This window comes from Nycticebus coucang, chromosome Y (genome assembly GCF_027406575.1).
Source record: "Nycticebus coucang isolate mNycCou1 chromosome Y, mNycCou1.pri, whole genome shotgun sequence".
Taxonomy (NCBI): domain Eukaryota; kingdom Metazoa; phylum Chordata; class Mammalia; order Primates; family Lorisidae; genus Nycticebus; species Nycticebus coucang.
In genome coordinates, this window is record NC_069805.1 from 32,977,792 (window position 1) to 33,005,295 (window position 27,504).

Here is a 27,504-nt window from a genome sequence, read left to right on the forward strand (position 1 = left end):
TCCTTTAGCCCTTTGAAGACAGATGTGCCCTAATGACTTGCCTTAGTAGGGGAAATGTAAGAGGAAATAATGAGAAGGCAGAAACTTCACAATCAACATAGGTTCACCATGTTCCCTTCCCTGATCTCAGGAGCCTGTGGAAACAGGTTGGGATGAAGGGCCCATGAGTCTGGGACCCTGAGAAACTAGGAAGAAGTACCCCTCACCAACCCTTGATACACTGTCCACATCAGTCAGTGGTAACCGTTTGTTGTGTTAACCACCTAAGATTTGGGGATTGAAGCCTGAAATTAAAGACTCCTTTAATAGAAAACGTATTTCTGATTCTACAGCTATAAAACATAAGAAAAAAGTCTGTTAATAAACTGCATGATGCCAATGGATCATATTGTACATCATTATAAAAATAAACTTTTAAAAAACTGACTAAATATGAATTTAAAAATTGAAGAATGCACATATATTTCTTCTGGGGGTAAACTTAAAATAGAAATGACTGATTTTTAAAATACTGAAATAGAATTATGTAAGAGTGACTGCTTTTTGGACAATATAAAAGCCTCTTTGTTGGAGTGATATGAAGTTATTAAAAATTGATCCTAGGTCTTATCCACTTCTGATGTTTATTATTCTCTTAGTCCATCTTCATCATTTCCCAATAATAACTGATTGAGTATTTTCTCTCTAATATTTTTTGTCTCTGATTCAGATTAAGTTTTCCATTTTTCATGGGATATTTGGGGTCCATTGTCTTTTAATGTGTACTAATAAAATATCAAAGGTCAGATTTTGCTTGGTGGTAGTTTCCACGATGAAGACTGTGCATGAATGTAGGCAACAATCCTCTGGTCATTCATCCTCCACCCTTATTACTAGATGTGGCTTAAAATAATGGACAAAGCTCAGAGTTTATGCAACAGGTTATTAGCTGCCATCTTTTTATTTTGGATTAATTGCTATTCCAGAATATAGACTCAAATGGTCCTTATCATTCTTACATGTGAAATATAAAATCTGATTAGAGGGATTAAGTTTTATCACATAACTGGTTTTGATTCTGGAAAATTGTTCATGGAGGAGGATAAAACTCACTTATAAATTCTCATTTGGGCCAAATGATTTAGTAAAGAGTGCTGAATGGATACCTGATTTTATTAATGTCTAAAGTATGGCCCCTGTCACCATAGAAGATGATACTTTGATTATAAGATGTGAGTTTTATGTATATGAATATAAATGATGTCATTAATAACTGGAACTGCTTCTTCAATGAAATTTCTCAGTATATTACATGCCCAAATCAAACCAGATTTTCAGAAAAATAAAACTTTGCTAGTGATTTGGGGTACTAGAATGTTGGGTGTTTTTGTTTATTTTTGAAGAGAAAGTATTCTCTCTTTTTCAAGAAATGAGCATTTATTTCTGAATTAAAATCTTGTTATAATAAATATAATAGCTTCTACTCAGTCTATTTTTGTTATAAGCTGATACAGTTTTACATTTACATTACACAAAAAGGCTAATTTATTTCCTCAAGGTGACTATCTTGGGTATATTTCTGATGTCTCAGGTGCCTCCTCAGAGTCTCTCCTGTTGTTCACTGAACCCACCTCAGATGCCCCTCATTGGGTGAGGGTGAGGCCAGGGCCCTTAAGAAGCAGGCAAGTGAAGACTCTGGTTGGTGAAGAAATTGGAAGAAATGTGGAAGATAAATTCTGTCACTCCTTCTGCTCCCTCCCTCCTGCAAATTGTTTTTTTTTTTTTTTTTTTTTTGTAGAGACAGAGTCTCACTGTACCGCCCCCGGGTAGAGTGCCGTGGCATCTCACGGCTCACAGCAACCTCTAACTCTTGGGCTTACCCTCAGCCTCCCGAGTAGCTGGGACTACAGGCACCCGCCACAACGCCCGTCTATTTTTTCTTTTTGTTGCAGTTTGGCCGGGGCCGGGTTTGAACCCGCCACCCTTGGCATATGGGGCTGGCGCTCTACTCACTGAGCCACAGGCGCCGCCCAGCCTACAAATTGTTTTAAGCTTTTCCTACACAGTCCCTTTGCAGCTCCCTTTCCAGCTGAGCAGCGCACCTGTCTGCTGAGGCTCCCTGCACAGTAGCAGCCAGAGTGGACACCGTCCTGGAAACACATCCCAGGAACTGTTTCCTGTCATTTCCAGCCTCATTTCTTTCTGAGTTCATTCTCTGTGTCCTTGATTTGTACAAGTACCTCTCCCATAAAGCTTTGTTTATGTGATTGTTTGTTTTAAAAAAAAAAAAATAGGGTTGAGACAGCTAGTTTTGCTCTTGTTGCAGAGACGGATAGTTCTCCACCAAAATGTGTGCTGTGCTCTCTCTTCAGGGGTCTAGAGCTGTCACTGCAAGCAGCAAACCAGCTGGAGATTCCATTTCTTCACTATCTCCTTTTGCATCAAAATGTGACCAATTACTTAGTCCCACCACTGGCATCTGAGCAGAAACAATAGGACACCTCTTAGCTTAAGCCTTTTAAAGGTCATTAGGCTTTTTCCCAGGTTCTCTTTCCCCTTCTCTCATCTGCCTCTGCTCTTACCCACCACACTCCATTGCTTCATGTAGTAATAACTGCAATAATAAATATAATTACGATTTATTGTGTTTTCTAGGTGCTAGGCACATTACTCCAATTTTCTCACAAGTAGCTCGAGGAGATAGGTACTCTTTTAACCCTCATATTGCAAATGAGACAACCAAGATTACAGCTGCAAATATGTGAACCTGGGATTCCTAGCCTAGGTGGTCTGACTTGAAAGCCTCTGTTCCTACCTAATATGATATGCTGCTTCCCAGAGCAGTTCAATTTAGTAGGGAATTTTTAAGGAAGACTAAGTACATATAGTCCATAAATTAAGAAATACACTCTGGGATTAAAGTTTATTTTATCTTAGAAAAATGTAAGCTCCAAAACAGATGCATTACACTGACCAAAATGATAAACCACAGAGAGGCAAGCTTTATAATTAAAATAGTTTTCTGAGAGAGCCTAAGGTGAGGTTTATTGAGGGACAGTAAACTATTATCCATTTATAAAGCATTCTATCAATTTCATGGATTTTTGTGGTTATTAAAAATTATATAAGATATAGAATTTATTATGGTTAATGGCCAAATCTTGAGAAAATTATAACTAGAGAACCTGGCTTCATTTATATTAATGTTGATCACTTGATCTTTTTTTTCTTTCCAAAGCTTACATTAATAAAACACTAGAATTTAATTTCTTTTGTTTCTTTCTTTATTTCCATCTCTATCCACTACTCTCTAGATTTTGGACTGTAACCTGTTTTCCTAATTATTAAATGTTTGATGAGGCCATATGATGATGCAATACATATGGCTATACTAATAAGCTGCACCAATGATAACCATGCTCACTTTGCAAGAGGACTACCATTATAAAAATTAAAATATAAACAGAGATTTTAAATGCCTTCATTAGGCTAAACTTGGTAGCTCTCTTGTTTGCCTCTCCATTTTTCATGAGATTCTTGAGCGGGGGTCTGAATAAGGCTCAGTACTCACTCTACAAAGATAAAATCATTCTATATTCATTTTGCACGGAAGAATACTCAATAATTCATGAATAGTTTTCTGATTGAAACTATTTTCATCTTTTTTTCTAAATCACATCATTTTACTTCCATATATAAGTTTGTTTTGTTGTTAAAGTTATACTACAGTGGATGAGTATTGTATGCATTGCATTATTTAATTAATGCTTATGTTCATTATTCACACGGGAATTAAACAATATTAAAAAAGCAAACAGATTATTTTAATGAGGCTTTTTATACTACACCTTTTTTGCTTTTGAGGTTATGGCTGAATGAGTGGTTTGAACAAGTTAACCGTTTATTAAAAGCCTTCGTAAAGTTTTCTGTCATTAGAAATAAAATTTTTAAAAAGTGAAATTCTTTTCTTTCTTTATTTTTCTTTTTATTAAGACATATACACATACATCATGAAAACATTTATGCATTTCTGGGGTACAATGTGTTCATTTTTTATATAATTTGGAATGCTTACACCAAACTAATATAGCTTTCACCTCATTTACTTAATTATTGTGTTAAGACATTTGTGTTCTATACTTGATAGATTTGACTTGTTCCCTTGCGATACACTTCATAGGTGTGTTCTCCCCATTTACCCACCCTCTATCAAACCTCTCCCATCTCCTCCCATCTTTTTCCTCTTCCCTCTTTCATCCAGGGCTATAGTTGTGATTTATCTTTCATAAGGAAGTGTGACTAATTATAAATTGGTTTAATAAAGGTACTGAGTACATTGGATACCTTTTCTTCTATTCTTGAGATACTTTCCTAAGAAAGATATGTTCCAGCTCCATACATGTAAACATAAAAGAGGTAAAGTCTCCATCCTTTTTTAAGGCTGCATAGTATTCCATGGTATACATATACCACAATTTATTAATCCATTCATGGGTTAATGTGTACTTGGGCCTCTTCCATGACTTGGCAATTATGAATTGCGCTGCAATGAATAATTTGGTGCAAATATCTTTGTTGCAAAGTGATTTTTGGTCTTTTGGATATATAGAGGAATATATCCTAATAGAGGAATTGTGGGATCAAATGGCAGGTCTACTTTTAGATCCTTGAGTGTTCTCCAAACTTCTTCTGAAAGGAACGTATTAGGTTTCATTCCACCAGCAGTGAAGAAGTATTCCCTTTTCTCCAAATCCACACCAATATCTGTAATTTTGGGATTTTGTTATGTGGGCTACTCTTACTGGACTTAGATGATGTCTCAAAGTTGTTTTGATTTGCTTTTCTCTGATGATTAAAGATGAGTAGCATTTTTTCATGTGTCTGTAGACCATGTGCCTGTCTTCTTCAGAGAAGCTTCTATTTAAGTCTCTTGTCCACAATGAAATGGGATCATTTGTTCTTTTCTTATTAATAAGTTTGAATTCTCTGGGGATTCTGGTTATTAAATCTTTGTCAGAAACGTAACCTGAAAATATCTTTTCCCATTCTGAGGGCTGTCTGTTTGCTTTAGTTACCGTGTTCTTGGCAGTGCAGAAGCTTTTTTAGTTTGATCAGATCCCAGTGGTGTACTTTTTGGTGTTGCTTCAGTTGCCCCAGGGGTTTTCTTCATAAAGTATTCTCCCAGGCCAATTTCTTGAAGTGTTTCCCCTGCACTCACTCCGAGAATCTTTATAGTTTCATGTCTTAAGTTTAAGTCTTTTATCCAGTGAGAGTCAGTTTTTGTTAGAGGTGAAAGGTGTGGGTCCAGTTTCAGTGTTCTACAAGTCGCCAGCCAATTTACCCAGCACCATTTGTTAAATAGGAAATCTTTCCCCCAAATTATATTTTTGATAGGCTTATCAAAGATCAAATGACAATAAGTGTCTGGGTTCATCTTTCGGTTCTCAATTCTTTTCCATACATCTACCTCTCTATTTTTTGTGCCAGTACCATGCTGTTTTGATCACTATAGATTTATAGTATAGTCTGAAGCATAAAAAGTCAAATTCATAGAAGGAGTAGAGAGTGAAATTGTGGTTTCTAGCATCTGGGGATGGAAGGGTGTGAGAAAATTTTGATCAAAGTGTACAAAATTTCAATTAAATAAGAGGAATTAAGTTCTGGAGATCTATCACACAGTGTGCTAACTATACTTAAAAATAGTATATCATATACTTGAAACTTGCTAAGAGAATAGATTTTTAAATGTTCTCATCACAAAAACATGGTAAGTTAATGGTGGATATGTTAATTACCTTGATTTAATTATTCCTCAATATATACATTTATCAAAGCATCCCATTATACTTCATACATATGCAATTTAAAAAGAAGAAACTTTGCCAGCTGTTTCCTTTGGTAAAAAGTACATATTAATGCAATGTAAAATGAAAAACAATTTTTTAATATACTGACTTTATAACCACATAATTTTGGAGAAAAAATATTCCCTAAAACATGTTTAATGCTTTTGAGTGTATGTCAAAAGTGATACTAAGTTTTCTGAGCAATATTGAACATAGTGGAAACGGTGGATCTCATCCACCTAACAACGAGACTGAGTTCGTCCCATGGATGGTGGCAGTGGATACAAGAAAAAATTCTCAAACTGCAAAGACTTTACAAGATGGATTTATTCTGTAATAGTGGGGTGTAACCCTGAAAAAATATTCTGGAGTCACAGAAAACTGCTTTCAGGTTTGCTTTACAGGTGACATACCTGTGTTCTTGGGACCGGATATTTTCAATTCTCCTTGCATGAATTGCCCTGCTTATTCTCTATGGCCTAGAACTTTTTTAGAAATGACCATGAAGGTCAAAGACATATAAGACAATAAAAATATTTTGTCAGTGAAAAGATACTTTGTGATTTACTAAATGCATTAAACCAAAATTATGATAAACTTAGCCATTTTGCCCTTTTCTTTATCAATAAGAGCTCAGGCCTTATTGCTTTTGTCAATCTGCATAAAATTTTAGAACATGCCTCTCAGATAATGTAACAAGTTCTATATGTGTTTCTTATTAAAAATAGAAAAAAAATACACCTTAATTTCCCAAACATGTCCCTGAAAACTGAGTCACTCCTAACATGAGGAGATTTCATATTAGCTACAAAAAGCTCTATATTTCTTAGAGAATTCAATCATCTCTTCTCTCAATCAAGGTTCTTCATAAACCAGTCCCACACAAACTTTCTAGCAAAATTAGACTACTTACTGTTCTACAGTGCTGTTGCTCAACTTTGTTTTGAAGATATCGCTCACTGACACTGTTCCCAGGCATCTAGCAAAAGATAAACAAAGTAGTCTATACTGGGGAATATTCACTCCAGACATCAGAGAAGCTCTACTAAAATGTTTTCAAGAGCAGTAACTAGCACACAGTGCAATGAGGGGAAGGCGAGAGATTGGTACATATCTGTAAAGTAAACATAAATTAAGGACATAATTTTCCCTGTTTACTAATACTTATTTTTACATAAAGCTTTTTTCTCCTATCACTGCATCAAAATCCTAGTCATCCTAAAATGTCATTCTCTCTATGAATATAATTAAAAACCTTTCCAGATGGAAGCAATCACTCCCATCTCAGTTACCATAAAACTAACGCATGCCTCTGTTCATGCCATTTTACAACAACTACAATGTTCATTTTTTCACTAGAATTATTCAGTTTATGAGCATACTTTCTATTTGTTTCTAGACTGTCAAGGATAGGGCTTCATTCTGATTCATTTTTGTATCTTTCAGAACATCTGGCATAGTAACTTAAACATAGAAGATGTCAGTAATATTTGATATAATATTTGAACAAATGGAAAGATACATAGACTAACCATTATTAGGACTACCTATAGCTAAATCTATGGTTTTATGAAATATTGTCTGAAATTTTGTATCACTTTTGTCATGGCTTATTATAAAAAAATACCTACATATATATACACATATACATATACATAGGTACATAACATATACATACATATGTATATAACATATATACACACACATATACATACATATATAATTATACACATATATATAAAATTCTGTCTCCTTTACCATATTATAAGCATTTTGAGAACAGGAATCCTTTGTCATTCATCTGGAATCTTTATTGCCTCTAGGGGGAAAAAGCATTATATCACACCTGGTAGGAGTTAATTGTGGTTAGAATAAATAAATGAATGGATGCTATAAATTACAGAGCTTCTTCTCCATGAGGCATTTCATCAATAGATTTTGTTAAACCAGGAACACAACTTTTCCATATACCATGCACATTACAGTTGCCTCCCTTGCGTATCAAGCAGAAGTTCTAAAATCATGAAGTATATAAAATACTGAGAAGGTAAGTTGAATCAGAAGTGTTGGGGCCAATTGAAATGCTTCACTGATACTAAAATAGGTAAGTGTATCTGAAAGATACAAGGTGTATTATACAAGGACTGAGAAGATAAATTAAACTGACAACTCCTGTTCCTCTAGTGTTTCTCTACTACCAGATGAAACAAATAATAATCTAGGTGTTTTTCAGGCAAAAGTTTTTGCTCCTATGCTAAATGAGATGAAGCTTTTATGATCTGAAATTAACCAGTTTCCTCTCTTGCTTTGATCCATCTTGTAGGTCTGGCTCTTTTAAGACTCATAACACTGGCTTGTACAGCTGTTCAATACATGTTTATTAAAAGAATAGTCATGATAGATTATTCTAAGAAGAAGTTATCTGGAGAATACTGACATACCTTATCACAGAATTGTCCCAGGTAGCAAATCACAATCTACAGCACTCTTCTCAATCCTTTTCACTTATCCTGTCTTCCAATGACACAAAATAAGTGGAAACTCCATAGTTGACCAAGTCCCTACACTGACCACCTCAAGTTGACCTAATTTTCATAGACTAGGCATGCAACATATATACGTATCAGTTCGGTAGGTCTAGTCCCTTATATTGACCACCTTAATATGTTGACCAGTTTGTTATAGTCCCTTGGTGGTCATCTTACAGAGTTTCTACTGGATTCTTTTCTCTTTTTTAGTGGACAGACTCTGCTGGTTCTTCGTCTTATGCCATTGTTCATGTTTTTAATTTGCCCTGTATTCCTTGCCCACAAATGTTTATGTATTGAAATTATAACCATCCTCTAAGTCCCAGTTCAAATCTTTCACATGTGAGCGCTCACTAAAAAAAAAAAAAAAAAGAAAGAAAGAAAGAAAAACTCTACTATGTTTCTTATTTCATCTCACCCTATTTTTTGGCAGAGATTTTATAAGGCAAAGACTATATCTTGACTATATCTCTATGCCTTATATGTAGCCCTAACGAGCAAGCTGTTCATTGTAGGATTTCAATACATATTCTTATGAAGTCTTTTCCCACCAAGGCTTATATAAATAGCACAAACTTGATTAACCAAATGTATACTTACATTAAAGTGAGGTAGATTGTAATGAGAAGCTATGTTTCTGGATCAACTCTCCCACTGGAAACAATAAAAAAAAATGCTGGATAAAATATTTCTTTTTAAAATTGTCTTAAAAGAATTGAAAATATATAAAGATAGTTGGAACTGCTAGGGGAAATATTTGTGGGGGATGGGAATCTGAATGCAGTGAGAGAAACCAAACATCAAAGCAACGTAAGTGCATTTTCCTATAGTCATTTGTTTATATTACACATTTTATCTTTGATCAATCAACCTAACAGAATAAGGGAACAAGGTTCTGCCTGAGATTTCATTAAAAAAAAATGGACACCAAACATTAAGCTTTTCTCTTTCTCCAATCCCAAGTGAATACAAAGAATATAAAGAAGACTTTCTTGGTAGAAGTACAGTGTTTAGGAAGAAAGAAAAAAAAAGGATAGAAGTGAAAAACATCATGGTCCCTGAGAAGTTGTAGCACAGCTCTAGCCTTCTTATTATGTAGGTATAACCTGCAAATTTTATTCTATTAACTTAGATTGAAGTAATCAGTTACTGGTAATGTCCTGGGCTTCTTAAGAAAAAATGCAAAATACTCTGTAGAAGGATACTTTCTCAGGGAAATTCCTATGATAATAGTTGAATAAAAATGATCAGCACACAGTCAAAGATAACCAGACATACAAGAAACAAAGCCTCATTAGTAAGAACCAGCAAAAATCAACTGAAACAGACTTCAGATGTTAGTATCACAAGACATCAATTATAAAACAACTATGTCTCCAAGTTTTAACAAAATAAAGTCTTCAAAATGCTTGCAGGAGACAATTAACAATCACATACTAAGTTCAAACAAAGAAACAAATGTCTAAAAGTAAACATTGCAAGAATTAAAATCAAATCCATATTGCATATCACAAAAAGAGACTGATATAAAGACCTGGAAGATAAATAAAGATAAATTACTTGCAATGAAGCTCAAAAAGACAAAAATTTCCCAGAAGAGGACTATGGATTGGATTGATGTGACACCCAAGCAATCCATTTGTTCCAGCTCCCCACTCTGCCATTTATCACCCCTCTTTGTGTGTCTCCATGGCCATCCTCCCCGACCTCACTATAATTTTATTTACCCTTCCCCTGCCTTTGATTTTTTTTGACACATGTATTAAATTCACCAGAAACCTGAAAAAAAAATAAAAAGAAAAAAGATATGACAAGGAAGGGTATAAAAAATTTGAAGAAACATTTAATGTAGGTTTAATTTGAAGCTTAGAAGGAAATAAGAGAATGTAAAAGGGGATACATTTGAAAAAACAATGCTTGAAAATTTTCTAAAATATATTAATGACATCAATAAACAATTTCAGAAAGCATAACAATCTAGGCAGAAAAAAGTAAAAAGATATTGATGTCTCTAGGCATCATCCTAAAACTGTGGAAAAATAAAGATAATGAGAAAAATATTATGAGCAATGAGAGAATAGCAGTTATGTTAACAGATGACTTCTTGATTGCAATAATGGATGACAGATAACAGTAGAATGATATTTTTTGATGAGCTGAAAGAAGTGACTGCCAACTCAAAATTCTATACCCAGAGAAAATATATATTTCCCAAATGAGGGAAAAATAGAGATTTTTTTCAAATAAGCAGACACTAAGATACATTTCTAACATAAGACTCTAAATATAAGAATTTCTTAGAATACACTTCAAGCAGAAGGAAAAATAATTCTAAAATGCAAGATTAAGATTCAGGAAGAAATAAATAACAAAGAATGCTGTAAACATTGAGCAAATATAAACCTACCTTTACTGTATAAAAGAGAATAATGTCTAGTGGTGTTAAATTAAAATGCTAGGCAGCAATACCTTAGGAATGAGATAAATGAATTAAAAATATTCTGAAGTAATATCTTGGAAGAAAGTAAAGGATTTGACTCACTTTAGTCTTTGATATGAACCAGTGTTGTAATCCTAGGCTAACTACTAACAGAAGAGAAAAAAGTATGTCCCTCCCAAACTAGCAGAGAAAAACATGGAATAATGGAGTATTAAAGGGCAGAAAAAGCAAGACATACATGGCAAAAGAAGAAATAAATACTATAATTATATCTATATAAATTAAAAAACAGACTATATTAATATTTTAAGGGATATAGATATAGGTGGAGAAATATTTAAAAAAACAATAAAATAAGGAATAAAATGCAAATAATCTTCCTAACTCCAGAGAAAATGAAGAGGTGGTGATGACGGCAAAGGGACAATGACAGAAATGGGGCTTCTAGAAGGTTGAGAGGGTTTATATCTTGTTGTGGGTGGTGCTGATGTAGGTAACTGAGTATTAACTGTTTATATTTACATAGGAATTTTATACATTTTACTAAAAATTATTTCTACATTATTTTATAATATTTGTTTAAAAAATTTAGTAAGTTATGGATCAGAATATGTATATGTGTATATGTACAAAAGAAAATCTATGAGAATGTGAAAACTATCCTTTCCTTCATAATCCAGGAAAACTATATCTAGGGACACTGGCAGTCCTCCTCACTGGAGGGCTAGTCAAACTCTGAATAAAGTTTGTCCTAATTTGAGATAAAGTGGGCAAAATAAAACTATGTATATAGATGTATAATTTCATGTCTTGAAAGAGATGTGTTTATTCTGAGATTTTTATCCTTCCTAGATTTTGGATTGAGTATTTTATAATGTCCTTTCTGTTATAAAATGGTGATGATAGTAGGTGGCAGGTTACTATGTAGTGCCCTTACTAAAAAAACAAAACCAGAAGAGGTCGGTCTGCTAGCTCTTTTAATAGACCACTGAGGAATAAGAGCCTATAATTCTCTAATCTACACATACCAGTGAAGTGATTCTGTGGTTATTTCAGGGGAAAGCTGCTTTGGATAAAAATGTGACTTGGGTATTGTAGAGTGAATGTTTGTGTTCCCCTAAAATTCATATGTTGAAATTCTAAACCCCAATTTGATAACATTGAAAAGTAAGCCCATTAGGAGATACTTAGGTCATAAAAATAAAGACCTCAAGAATCAAACTAGTGACCTAATATTAACAGACGTAAAAGTTTTCTCTCTCACTTTCTAGTGTAGAGTGAGGATACAGTGAGAAGATGGCTAAATGGAAACCAGGAAGCAGTCCCTCATCAGACACCTGATTTGCTAGGTGCCTGTACTATGAGAAATAAATGTCTGCTATTTAAAACAACCAGTTGGTTGCTGGTATTCTGTTGTAGAAGCTCTAAGAGAATAAGACAGATATGAACTAAAAGAACTTCATTCATAAAGAAGGGAGCCAAACATGGAATGTGGGATCATTTTGTAATATGCTATATTAAATGTGAAAACAGTAAGGGTAAGAGTCAAGGGAAGAAAATAAGGGCTCTGGGAAACTTCATATAGACATGCAGGAAGTTATATCTAGGGCCCCAGATGGATAGATGGCTTCATTTTCCGTATTAGTGCTCGCATATGACATTTTATGCTGCTTACGGATATACATTTTCATTTCTGGAGGCTGTGCGTTATGTAGTCTCCATAATTAAATATGTCTCTTGTATAAATATCTGAATCAGCTCAAATGCAAAATTAATATAGGGTAATAATATGTTCTAATTATACTATATCATGTACCATAGAATATATTTACTTACGTTTTTTTTTTTTTTTTTGAGACAGAGTTTCACTTTGTCACCCTCAGTAGAGTGCTGTGGCATCATAGCTCAAAGCAACCTCAAACTCTTGGGCTCAAGAGATTCTCTTGCCTCAGCCTCTCAAGTAGCTAAGACTACAGATGCCTGCCACAACACCTAGCTATTTTTAAAGATGAGCTCTTGCTGGTTCAGGCTGGTTTGGAACTCCTGAGCTCAGGCTTCCAGAGTGCTGGGATTACAGGTGTGAGCCACCAGCCCAGCCAACATATTTATTTATTTATTCATTTATTATTATTATTATTTTATTATTGGGGATTCATTGAGGGTATAAGAAACCAGGTTACACTGATTGCATTTGTTAGGCAAAGTCCCTCTTACAATCCTGTCTTGCCCCTAAAAGGTGTGGAATGCACCAAGGCCCCACCCCCTCCCTTCTTCCCTCTCTCTCCTCTTCCTTTCCCCACCCCTACCTCCTTCTTTCTCACTCTGCTCTCCCCTTCCCCCACCCCTACCGTGTCCTTAATTGTCATTAATTGTCCTCATATCAAAATTGAGTACATAGGATTCATGCTTCTCCATTCTGTGATGCTTTACTAAGAATAATGTGTTCCACTTCCATCCAGGTTAATACAAAGACTATAAAGTCTCCATTTTATTTTAAATGGCTGAATAGTATTCCTTGGTATACATATACCACAGCTTGTTAATCCATTCCTGGGTTGGTGGGCATTTAGGCTGTTTCCACATTATGATTAATAGAGCATAATTATTTTATAGTCATTATGTATTTTTATTTTTATTAATTAATTTCATCTCTTATTTTTTCTGTTGTCAAATGTCACCATTCTCATCTTACAGGTGAGGAGTCTTAAGTTCAAAGAAGTGAGCAACTTTGTCAGCTACTAGAATTACATCCCTGAGGTCCAACTTCAAAACTCTGCTCTAGCTACTTTGCTGCTTTGTTTCACCACAGCATTAACATTCAAAGATCATTTGTATAAAGATTAAGATGCCATTTACTCTTTTAAATCACCTTCCTAACTCACTCAGGCAACTTCTATCAATCCCTTGGAGGAAAGGACAGACTTTCCCAGAAGCACAATTAACAACACCAGGACATGCATAAAGGGTTGCAAGAGAAATTCAGAAACTTGGGCATAAATCCCATCCAAAATAAAGCCACAGCATCTTTAATCAAGGCCTGGCAGTCATCTTTATCATTTCTCTGAGACTAGAACTGGTAATGTGGGCTGTCCCACTAGGCCTTTAATACTTGGTTAGAAACGAATCCAAGAAGTTGACTAGCAAGACAATTCCAGCAGTACAAACATGAATCGAATCTGTAATTCTCTTCCTCGTTACCACAAAACAGTTAGTTCCTGCCCTGAATTCACTTTGAAGACAATGAATGCTTTGGAGAAACTGTACAAAGCATTGAAAACAGGGCCAAAAGTAATAAATACGGACTGCCAAAAAAACGTTAACCAATTTCCTCTATAAGTCAAGTCTATTGTCAATTTACAATAATTCTGAAGGTTGAACTAGAGGGATGCAATTAGTAAGCTAACTTGCAGGGTTTGCCTCCAATCTAAAAGGGAGTTTTCTTTCACCTGCATAAAATTAAACAGCTGGTAATTATATCTCCTGTTAGGAAGAGATTAAAATAATAAAATAAAAATAAACCAATGCTTTACTATGGAATCTAATCTCTCCCATTATCCCACACATTCACATAAACTCTCCTCCCAGTGGAATTCTTTTCACTCAGCAGGATGAAGATCATCTTCTCAGCAGCCTAACTCAGCAAGGCCAGCCACTTTCCTTCCTTCCTGACTTCCCCTTTAGAACTTATTCAAAGGGAAGACAAAGGACCTGCAAGTGGATGGGAGTTGTTTTGTGCCTGGCCCTTAGGGGTACTTTATTTTTCTTAAAAAGATTATGTCAACCTTCCTGTAGCCAAAAATAAAAACAAAACAAAATACTAAAACAATTTTCTCAGGCAGTTTGAATTAAAAATACAAAGAACCGAGATATATTTTTAATTTATTCATAATTAGTTTACAGATTGGCCCACACTGAGACTCCAAAATCAGCACACCACCTGGGGATAAGGGCTATTGCAATTATCAGAAGCAAGCCAAAAGCTACCTTTTGTTCTTGCTAAAATCTTAAAAAAAAAAAATCTTCTAGCAAATGATTTTCTATTTCCTATTTAAAGAGGATTACATAGCAAACACAACAGTGGCTGGAGAGCAAAGAATTTACCATCGTTTTATTACCTGCCAAATATAAATTAGTTTATTGTGGTTTACTCCTGCCAGGCGACCCCTCTCCTTGTCCATCAGGCCAGTGGGCTATGAAGTCCTTCCTAAACAGGAGGTTGTCAGTTATGTTCCCTGTCCACTGTCTTCTACATCTTACAGTGTCTCTTGGCTCGTGTAGCAAGGTTGTGAACTTGAATTGGCCCCAACAAATTGCCTCCACTTGCTAGCTATCACTGTGAAATCTCTGCAGGCATGTATGAGGCCCTCCTCCAGGTATAATGAAGAAACCCTACTAATTTCACTTTGTAATAACTACAGGATACAGAAATTATATTTGCTCCATTAGATGGAATCACAGAAATGTGGAGAAAGGTTAGCTTTATATAGTGAATGTCACAGTTAGACTAAGGAAAAAAATCACTTTGTTAACGTAGAGTGTTTCCTCATTGGTAACACCCTACATTAAGGTGCCATTTATGAATAGTTTATTATTATTTATTAATGTCTGAAGTACTTTATAGCATGCTAGATAACAACTTAAATTCATGTGTTAAAGATGCACATACATGGTTTAATACAATTTATGTCTTATTCTTTAAAACAGCTTCCCTTGGTATCATCCGTTAAGCATTTATTACTAATGCATTTTATAACATTCTTTATAATACATTATTTGAGCAAGTAGCTACATTTAGTGATCATTTCATAAATAAGAATAACATATTTATAAATGGCACCTTAATTTGAAGTGTTACCTTCACATTACTATATAGCTGCTCACCATTCATCTCATTTTGTGATTATTCTCCAAATGCACCACTTAATAAAATAGACACTAAGTTCTATTTCCCTTCATCTGATTAAAAGTTTATTGAGTCATTTTCTCCATCTGATTTCAGATGTTGGTAGCTTGGAAGTTTTAGTGTGATTTCTGACAAAACCAAACTTTTAGTACAACGATATTTCTGAAAAGATGATTAACAGTAGAAATAGAGAATTATTTACTGTATTGGACAGAGCCTGTTGTTTGGATTCTTTGTAAAATTCAATTTTTCTACTAGAAAGAACAATCCAGGAAGTAGACCAGTTTTTCCTTAGGAAAAAACAAAGAGGAAAAAAGCATTATCAGTTGAAGAAATCATTTATAGATACAGTATGAGCAACATTTGGAATGAGTAAATACCATCGTTATTTTTAAGTAGTCTTCCTGGAAGTATTCTCTTTATTAAAATCTATAGGTGCCATGAAATTTAGGTGACAATAAAGACATTCTGTAATTACTGAAAAGCATGGTCTTTATAGTAAAAGTTTTTCAATTTATAAATCTTCCTGAAATCTTTTCCAACTACTAAAATTCCTATTTTTATGTAACCATGTGCCTTGCTCTCATAAAAAGTCTATATTTCTACATGAAGCCAAAAATAGCAAAGTAAAAATAGAAATCAGAATCCCTTCCTTCATTTTGTCTTCTCTTCATTGGTTTAGTATATTTCAGAGGATGAAAAACTAACCAGCTCATATGTCATTGCTTAATTTAAAATATTTTCATAATGTTGAATCTCACTGGAAATCAAAGAAATGCAAACAAACACAGAGGCATACTTTTTCCCTCTTTGCCCATCAATTTGTCCAGGATTAAAAGGAATGATAACATCTAGGGTTAATGAGAGTATAGGAAATGGGTTCTCTCATACCCGATAGGTGGGAGTATAAACTGGTATGTCCTTTCTGGAGTGCCATTGACAATATATTTTTAAAACAATCTTTAAAAATATGCATATCTTTTGCCTTTACGTGTTCATTACTATTAATTTAAATTTATTCTAAAGAAAAATATCTCACTCATTGTTAAGGCTGTATGTTTAGAAACAAATGTACATCATTATTTGTTAATTCTGTACCAAAAATATCAAAAAATAAGAGATTAGTTAAGTAAATTGCATATGGTAGATTCATATAATGAAATAATGAACCCTACACTTCAGAAGAATACTGACATGGGAAGATTTTAATGCAAACCATAATGCAATCTATAGTCCAAAACTCCATGCTGTGCTGTCTTCGTCACCCATCTGAAACCTTTCTGATTATTATTATCATTTTTAAGGAAGCAGGAAACAGTTTTTTGAGGATGAGAAAGGTAGGCTTACAGAGTAAGAAAGTTTATAAAGTGGGATACATTCACCATGGACATGAACAGGCCTCCATTACTAGGGAAAGTAGGCAAAGAGGCCCCTTCTGATCATTAATTCCATTCATTAAAAGACAAGATATTGCTTTTTCAAATGTGCCTCCATGACTTCCTTGTATATTACTTATAATAAATTTTAAAATATTTTTAAAATTTCATTCTCTCTTATCCCATTAAAGAAATAAGTTCCCAAATGGTAAAAACAATTTCATCTTTATAGAGGTATCCGCAGTTCCTAGCATACTGCCTTGGACAGAATAGAAACACAATATATATTTATTGAATTGGTGAGTGCACTTTGGCATGGAAAAAAGTCTGACTATGATAATACTTAAATCAGGTAGTAAAATCATGGCTTTTTCTTTTCCTTTATATTTTTTGGTGTTTACCAACTTTTCTACATTAAGCATACATTATTTCTACAGTTAGACTATGTGTGTGTTTGTGTTGTGAAAAGTATTCTTTTTAGATGACAAAGCATTAAGGAGATTAATATACGTAAGTTTCTATCCATTATATCATATTGCTGCAGCTTGCTTTGGCTTAATATTAACTTTAAAATAGTTGAATTCAACTTTTAAAATATTTACAGAAAGATTTCATTCGGGTCAATAGAAAACCCCACAAACATATTTTTTAAATGACCATTCAACAACTTTGTGTCATTTATTTCCATTTGTCTCTTAGAATCTAGGATCTTGATGAAAAGACAGCTTTGATTCAGCAAGGTTAGTGTTTGCAAGAATTAGGTTGCTCTTACACGTCTGACGCTTTTTTAACGACGCGTCATTGTGTTATTATAAAAAAGAACAGGATAAACAGACACACAAGAAACACAATGTGTATTTTCCAACATAGAAATACAAACATCACGTTCTTGGATCCTCTTGTCTTTAAATGAAGAGTCAATTTTTCAATTAAATAATGAAAAGATGTAAAGAAGTAACACAGGAAGAAAATCATATAGGTGTTTTCTTCTGCCCTACTGCTCATTTCTCCTTTTAGGTACCGGTAGCTGCAAAGTGAACTGAAGGAGCCATAGCTTTCATATGCTACAGGTTGTAATATTACATGGCCCCAAATAGCAGAAAGAGAAACGTTAGAAAGACTGCTGGTCTAGTCTGGGCATCTTCTGTGAGCATCCTTATTTTATTATTTTAACCATATGTGATGAGAGAGTATGGAACACCCTCATACATGACGAATCCATATTTAACCTGCCTGTTACATTTCCCACTATATTTTTTATCTTTTGGCAAGGAGATACTATACCTTATTTGCGTCCTATCTATAGTAAGTCCTGGTTAAATGGTTTTGATTTGAATCTGTTTCAGATGTTGATCGTTTATAAACTTTCTGGCAAATCTTCTCCTTCCTTAAAGTTGGAACTGGAACTGGTCAGAACTAACGTTGCATGAAATTCAATTATCTCATTGTTCTTGATTAGGACTTTGAACTGCTGTGAACTGTGTTCTTATTACGTGAACAGAAGAATGAGCTGGAGAGGGTAGGAACCACAGGTCTTGGAACTTTAGTAATATAAATTGCTTTGACACCTTAAATACAGTGCTATTTCTTTTTGTGTTCGTAAACTGTAAACATTATCTTTATCATATTAGAATAAAAGTGAAAGCATTTAAATCTATTGCTTGGAAAGAATGTCATTTCAAAATGAAGAATAAAATGCTGCTGACAACCTTTTAGATGTCCTTCTTTCATTTCATTTCCCCCCATGATTTCTTTTAAAATAATAACTAGCATAAGTTATTTTGAGTTCCTACTGTAAATTTGATCATTTAGCATAGGTTTAACTTCGCAATCAAAAAATGATAAGGTACGAATAATGTCCTTATTTACTAATGGACGAAAATGAGGATCAGAGAGTTTAGGTGATGTACTTAAGGTCATACCTTTATATTTATAGTTAAACCCAGTCTTTCTGACTCCAAAACTTATAATCTGTTCATTACTTTTTTAAATGGTGAAGCAGTACTACCTTAGTTAAGGATATTGTCAATGTCAAATTTCAACATAGTTTGGGTTGAAATCATTAAATCATAAAAGTTAGTGTGCACAGCCTGTGACAAAATATCAGCCATCTGAATTCTGTCATTAGCTAATTTACCTTATTCTTATTAGAAAATTAGGGGAAAGACTCACCACTCCCAAGCTCTCTTCCCTTAGAATTTGCACTGTTTCAAGGAGTAGGATCACGTACCGTTTTATTCCTCGTAAGAAATCAGAAGTAGGTGTATGTTCCTAACTGGGTGGAACCTGTCTCTTTCCTACAAGGGATTATTCTGGTCTCAGCAAGGAACATAAAACCAGAAAGGGAGTCAAGAGCCTGTAGTCTAGGAGTAGCTGAGACTTCATCTAATGGGAACAACTTTTAACCTATGACTCAAGTCTGACCCTTCCTCTCTGAACAAAATACTCTAGCAGCTTGATCATTGTCCATACAATATCTGTTCAGTCCATTCCTCATTCTGGTATGTTTGACTAATTGTGATGGAATAGTTCTTAGGATCTCAGCGGAATGGCCTTTTCACTCAGTTACTTAACACAGTGAGACATTGTCATCCCTGGAGAGAACATGGGAAGAATCAGTTGGGAAGATTTTGCTCCAAGTGAAACCTTTAATATTTTCCATATGCAACCAAGTAACTATAGGTGACTGCTATTCAGTGTATTGGGTGACACCTCAGAAAGTGAGTAACTTCTGTAAGCTTAAAGGACTTAGCCAGGACAGGTGAGTCTAGCAGTTTTGGATAAAATTTTTCAAATAAACCTTTCTAAAATGAAGTTGTTTTTAGAATAATAAAAGTTCGTCTAATCCCCCAGTCTCCCTGCACCCACAAAGAGAGACACCATCTCTGGTCTTTTAGGTCCTTTCCAGGATGGGGCACAGTATCTGACCTTCAGTAGTTGATCATTAAAGGTTTTTTGAGTAAAAGTACAGGTATATATGGATTTTCAAATTTCAAAGGGTCATGCATCAAGATTTTTCCTGCTCTGTGTTGACTATTGTTTACCAACAAAGACAAAGAAAAAAAGAGAAAAAAAGTTAAATTTCCCTTCTTTGTTCTTTACTATTTTAATACAGCACTGCTAGCATTCCTTTTTTCCCTAAATTATTTAACCCTGAACATTTAGGCTATTTTTCCAATATATAATTCTAGTGGCTGATCCCTGAGCTTCTTCCAAGGGTCTTACTATGTCTCATACCTACACAAATATTATGAGCTTGCTTTGGGCCCCATGGTGTGCCACACATGGCGCCCAGTATTCTATATGAATCATGTAATTTAATCACTAAACCAGTCATAAGTACCTGCTAAACATTTACAACATGCTAAACACAATTCTCAGGGCTTAAAATATTAAGGAAAATAAGAGATACATAAAAAACTTTACCTCTAACTATAGAAAGATGGGAAATAATCATGGAAAGAAATAATCCTCCAAATAATTTCAGTAGGTGGGCTTAACCTCATATTATGGATGAGAAAACTGAAGCATAGGGATGTTGCATTCTCACCAAGGGCAAAAAAGTCATAAAGATGGGGTTCAACCACCAAGCCTCCTAGACCCTGAGGCCCCTGCTCATTCCAGCCTCCCCAGAGAAGGTGGCATGCAGCCCACCCTTCAGTTGTGCTCAGCTTGCCTGTGTGGGGCCTCAATGTAGGAGCTAAGAGAGGGAGTCACAGAACTGTTTCCAAAGAATTGCCAGACCTTCTTTCTCCCTTGGAGCAAAGTCACTCTTAGCTTGACCTGGATTGTCCCTTGGTGTTGCCCTGCAAACCCTTTATCCCCGCCTGCCATCCATTCCATACCCAGTCAGGTCCGCACATTTCATCACAACTTGGAGAGCATTCTTTTCTATTTTTTCACAGGAAGAGATAAAAATCAAGCTGTGAGATAGATGTAAGGGGTAAATAAGACATACGGTTCAAAAAATATCTAATTTTAGTAAATCCAAAGTCCCATGAATAAGCGAGGCAGTCCGGTCTCCAGACAGATTTATAGGAAATCAGGTAAAGGATTAATCCTAGTGACTCAGGGCAGGAAACAGATACCAGGACAAGAAATTCAGGTGTTTATTTTATTAATATTTTGACACACAGAAAAAAATCGCATCTCAGAGGGGAGAAAGGTACTGACTACAATTAGGAAGGGGGGAGAACTAAATTTGTATTAGGGCAATTGTATATAATTTATGCAATCAGTGGGGCATTTATCCAAGTGAAACCCTTCACAAAACTTTCCTAAAAACAGATCTTGAGTTGTGAAGTTGCAAAATGCCAAAAAGAAAACCAAACTAAACTGAAAACAAACACAAAAAGCACCTATAAAACAATAACCAAAAACTCAGTGTGGACATCAGCTTGACATTCTACACAATGAACACCGGATGGCAGCACATAATAACAGCAACTTTGTCACTGCTCGTCTGGAAGAAAGCTTGATGGAAAACCGCCCTTAAATTTTTCATTGCCATTCTAAGAATCTGTTAGCTTCAGCTCTAGGTTTAACACATTTGCTTGCTCTAAACACCAAAGCTTTATATTCTACACTCACTTCTCTTATGCCTTCTTGAGGTAACAACACATTGACAAACCAAAAAAGCCAGAGGAAAACACACATGTGATTACTTTGCAAATTTTAGCCTCCCCTATTTGGGCCATCTGCCTTTTTTACCTGACTTGGTCACGCTGGATTTGATTTGATTCTGCACCAGTGATGGAAGTGAAAGTGATTTACTCTAGTGTCTCTGACTGATTTACTGCAAAATCACTCTGACACTGTTAAATGTTCAGACTTGTTCTCAAACTGGTAGGTCTAGGAATGTATTTTCTCTCTCACATTCTAAGCTTCTTATGATTTATGACTGCTAAAAGGTGTGTTAAAGAGACAGTGAAGTATAAAGGACACACATTTCTGTCAGTGTTGCAAGAAATTGAGAAAGACAGATATAGCCATGAAGCATTTATTATGATCCTGAGCAGAAAATACTAAAGAAAAGATATGTTTGCATTAGGCAGGCACCTTAGTATCACAGGAAGTCCATTCTAAATAACAATTGTTCAAGCAAACAAAGTTTAGGATGAAAGCAGGCACTAGCAGACATAACCACTGCACTGCCCTGTTCTGCGTTTTTTTTAATACCCATATTTATGTCCATGTCTTCACAGAACAGAGGAAGAATCTACATGTAATAAGAAGTATGACATACAAAGGAGCCGGCTAAGGAGAAGGACTGACTGGGTGCATAGGGAGAGGCTAGCAGAGCATGTTGAAATAGTGCATTGAAATTAACTTTACTAGGGGCTTGTAGAATTTTAGAGAGGACAGGGTTACTCACAGTTTGGGGGATGGACATCTTTAAATAAATTCCTAAACTTAATCAGAAAAACTGACGTAGATTTTTGATGTTCAAAATTAAAATTGAAGTTGAATGCTGAATATATTCCTTTTTTTTTTTTTTTGAGATAGAGTCTCACTATGTCATCCTTGGTAGAGTGCTGTGGCATCACAGCTCACAGCGACCTCACACTCTTGGGCTTAAGTGATTCTCTTACCTCAGACTCCCAAGTAACTGGGACTACAGGTGCCCACCACAGCACCCGGCTATTTTTTGTTGCAGTTGTCAAGGTTGTTTAGCTGGCCTGGGCTGGGTTCGAACCTGCCAGCCTTGGTGTATGTGACTGGCATTGTAACCACTGTGCTATGGGTGCAGAGCCGAATCTTGAATATATCCTGCTTTTAAATCTACCAGTGTGTCACCAAGGAAATGTGTACAACCTCATTCCAAAATAAGCCTAAATGTATGATCTTTTTTGAATGTAAGATAAGCCAAGGAATTCATCTTCCTTGTAGCCTCTCCTGTTCATACTTAGGGATCAGTCAAAATTTCCTTAGATAGAAATAGAAATAATTAAATACGAATAAAAGAGAAAACAAGAAGGAGGAAAATGGAAGATAAGAAAACAGCACAAAGTACAGATAATCTAGAATGGATTTATGAGTAGAAAACGTTGTAGAAATTAATAAAATGATATTTATTAAGTGAAAATTGAAGTCTTTAGTACAGTTTATGTCCTGAGATAAAAAGATAATTTTTAGTCCTTGACTTCAAACAGATGGAAGCAAAAGATAAAAAACAAACATATTTCAATCAGAAGGCAGGACTAAATTCTGTCATACTAAGTCTGCATAAAATAGGAGAAAGGAGAGGTTAATACAGGTGACCAAGACTCTCCATTTGTACAATACTAAGTAATAATAGAGTTTACATTGTATTAATAATTATTACTTAAAACTTGTAAAACATTTAGCCAAGTTCTTGACAGAGTAAGCATCTATTAATATTGCCTATTAACTCATTAAAATTTATAAAAAGATATAAAGATTGTTGAGAAATGTTACAAAGCCTATCAAAGGAAATTTTACATAAAAATACAAATTATACCAAGTATGGTATATTATTAGTTGCTAAATTATAAATGTGATTAAAACAAGATTAAATCATGTGATCAAAACATGATTTTTAAAGTTATAAGTAAACAACATTTTTGGTGTTAGTGATGAAAGTGTAAAGCAGTATGGGAATACAAAATACGAGTCATAAAAAAACGGTCATGTAATTTGATCAAGTAGTCCAAGTTTAGCATTGATCTCTAGAAAATATAAAATAATAATTGATAAGCAGTAGGATGGTTCACTGTAATTATAAGTATTAGCATAAAATTGAACTCAACTTAAAAATCAAATTTTAAAGGACAGTAGAAATGATTCGGTATATTATAGACCATCAACACGGTAGGATAGCATATGTTATTATCTTGTTGATTATACATACAATATTCAATATGTGAAGTATTTACAATAAAAACAAACAAACAAAAACCACCATAAACTTGTAGGAGATATTTTAAATATCAAAATTTGTCAAAATGTTATCAGAAATATATTAAGAGTTTCCTCAATTTATAAAAAAAAGGAAAAACCTCAATAGAAAATAATCAAAGTTTATAAATAGGCAATTCTTAGAATGCAGAATCTGAATGACTCTAAACAGACAAAGTTGTTCAACTGCAATACCAGTCAGCAGAATACAAATAAAAGTGACATTGAGGTAACATTCTATGGCCACCAATTTAGTGAAGTAAGAGAGTAAGATAATGCCGTATGCTGATGAGATTATGGGAAATGAGATCCCTTCTGCACTGCAGAGCAGTTATGTGAACAGGGGCACTCATTCAGGAGAAAGTCTGGCAGTGGTATTCAGTGGATTTACAAATGTACATAACTTAACACCAAGTGATCTGTGCTCCTGGCTATATTACCCTGAGAGTTCCTAACAGGTTAAAAGGACACATATGTGTGATTCATTGAAATGTTGTCTTGGATGGCATGAGTTAGAGGAAGTTTAGGGTTTGTACCTGAGGGACTGGGTAAGTAAAATTTAGTATATAGTCATGTGTCACTTAATGACATTTGGAGAAATGTGTCTAAGCTTAGGTACTTTTATCATTGTATGAAAACCATTGACTGTCCTTATACAAACCTAGATGGTATAGCCCACTACACACCTAGGCTGTGCTGTAGCCTATGGCTTCTGGGTTACAAACCTGTACAGTCTGAATATTGTAGACAACTGTAAGACAATGGTAAGTGTGTTTAGATCTGTACCCAAACATAGACAAGGAACAGTAAAAATCAATATTATAATCTTATGAGATCACCGTCATATATGCAGGTCATCATTAACCACAGTGTCTTTGCACAGGGTGCAAAGGGCAGTAATTGGGAAAAATGACCTAGCTTTGAATACATTCATATACTGTATGACAATGCCTCAGTCAAACACAGACCATATATAGATGTTGGTCCTATACGATCACAATGGAGCTGAAAAATCCCCGTCATCTAGTGACATCCTGTTCATTGTAACATCATTGTACAATGTTTTACCTTTTCCATGTTTAGATATGTTTAGATACACACACACACAAATTATGTTAAGATTGTCTACAGTGCTCAGTGTAGTAACATGGTAAATGTGTAGCCTGGGAGTGAGCGACAGCCTAGGTGTGTAATAGGCCATACCACGTATGTTTGTGTAAATACACTCTATGAAGTTTGCACAATGACAAAATCACCTAATGACTTATTTTCCCCATGGTTAAGAAACACAGGTCTGTCTAGCACCATAGAAAGATGTCCAAACACTAACGTTGAATGAAAGTAGTAAGAACCATAATGTAATTTACTACACAAAAATGCTTATGCAATACAACACATTCACATACACACAACTACACACTACTTTTAAGGTGACACAGATATTCTGATACATACATATATATATGAAAGTGGATTTGATGAACACACATTAAATGCATTAAATTGGAGGTCTAAAGGGGATGGAAGTGAGGATTAGAAACAAAAAATAAAATAAAACCAGTTAGACATCATTCCCAGAGTAATGATAACACAAGGCCACAAACTCAATTCTGTATATCTATGGTGAAAATAAAAAAAGGAAAAAAAAAAAAAGGAAAAACTAAAATTTGTATAACTTTAAGTGAGAAAAGCTGAAAGAATGCATAATAGTTTACAAATAGATTGAAATAATGAAACTGCCTGCAAATGTTTATATGAAATTAAACTGCAGCATGCAAATTGTACAACAACATATTAAAGTAAAAGCAAATAAAGCAAGTACACAATAGTATACAATTATCACAACTACCAAAAATCATATTCATGTGAGTGGGTTAGGGGAAGGGCCCTATTCTGGTCCTTTGCTTCCTCCTGGCCCTGCCTTCTCAGAGATGTTACAAAGTTTGCTATGGATCGGCAAGGATACTTTACATAACCCCCATGGTAGGGCATCATCTTGGTTTCTTGTAATATCCCTCCCCCCCACCCCCCCACCCCCCGTCTTCTTTGCATGAGGCTGGAGAGTAGGATTGACCAATGATGTTACCTCCTTTCTCCCATCAAGCCCCAGTGAAGGGTTGACGTGGAAAATGAGATTAAACCATGAGGATTTTTTTATCCATGCTGTTGGTGAGGTAAGAAAGGGTCCTGATTTACTTATTTAAAAATATAGTTCAACTACTTCATCCTTTAAACAATTGCTCCCCTAATTTACTGTAGGGATTTTTTTTTTCGTTTTTTTCTTTTTTAGACAGAGTCTTGCTCTGCTGCCCAGTCTGAAGCTGAAGTCTAGTGGCCCAATTATAATTCACTATAGACTTAAACTCCTGGGCTCAAGAGACTGTCCTGATTTAGCCTCCAGAGTAGTTTGCACTACAGGCATATACCACCACTACTAGCTAATTTTTCTTTTTTTGTAGATACAGGGTCTCACTCTTGTTCAGGCTGCTCTCAAACTCCTGAGCTCAAGGAATCCTTCTGCCTTGAATCCTTAAGTGCTAGAATTACAGGCATGAGACACTCACTGCACCCTCCAGGAAATTTTTATGTAATGAAAATAAGTCCTTTTACTCCAAAATCTGTTAATCCCAGAAATCAAGATCCATTGCCTTACTTCCTTTAATTTTTTTTAAAGAACTTATACTTTAAAAGGACAAGAAGCATTTCATATCTGTATGCTCTGTGTAATAATATGTACTGTTGTGCCTTTCTTCAAAAACTACAATTATATTAAAAATAATGTTGATCATAGTGGTAGCAAAAGGGACCAGTCTGTTATCATAGGGCCTTGCTTCCCAAACAATAGCAGTGATACAAGTTAAGGATACAGGAACTAGCATAGTTATATAAAAGTGGGTCAAAGAACTTTTTATTACCTTAGTTTCTTTCCTCCATCTGCAATTTTAGCTTTTTGAAGATAACCTTCTTTTTCAACCATCTGCAAGAAGAATGCATATGTTAAAACTGTGACAAACTCATATGCATTGTTAGTTTGAATGAATCTATGCTTTTCAAGAATCATTGCAGTGATGGACGTTTCCCGTCATAGAACTTCATTAATAATGCACAGATAGCTTATGGGAAGTGCCTGCAAGATCATAATCATTACAAGCCATTGAAGAGACAAAGACATATTGTGAAGAAGAACGTGAAGGATTTGTTGGACAGCAATACACCTTTACTCACTTTTCTTTCTGGGCATCGAAGGCTGTAGGTTAAAAAATAGACTGAAAATGGTAACACGAAGACAAATGTAATGCCTTCTTAATTTTACTTATTGTTCTTGGAAAAGTTCTTCCTTTTTTAACATCCCCATATACCTGCTGAGGCTGAGTGTACGGGTGTGGGTCAAATTCAATGGGACCATATAACTTGGCCAGTTGAGTCATGGAAGGGCATTTAAAACACAACAATTCACGTGTCACAAGCAGTTTTCAAGACACTGTTGCAGCACTGCCTCACTGCCTTCTTCCAT

At 34.9% G+C, this 27,504-nt stretch overlaps 1 long non-coding RNA gene across 1 annotated transcript; it reads right to left on the bottom strand.

The window, feature by feature from the left end:
* Positions 1-8,271: 8,271 nt before the first annotated feature.
* On the bottom strand, positions 8,272-27,034 carry LOC128579196 (uncharacterized). Its single transcript, XR_008378067.1, has 3 exons — positions 26,906-27,034; positions 8,954-9,007; positions 8,272-8,335 (listed from the first exon to the last, which is right to left on the bottom strand). It is a non-coding gene; the product is annotated as an uncharacterized LOC128579196 (long non-coding RNA).
* Positions 27,035-27,504: the final 470 nt, after the last annotated feature.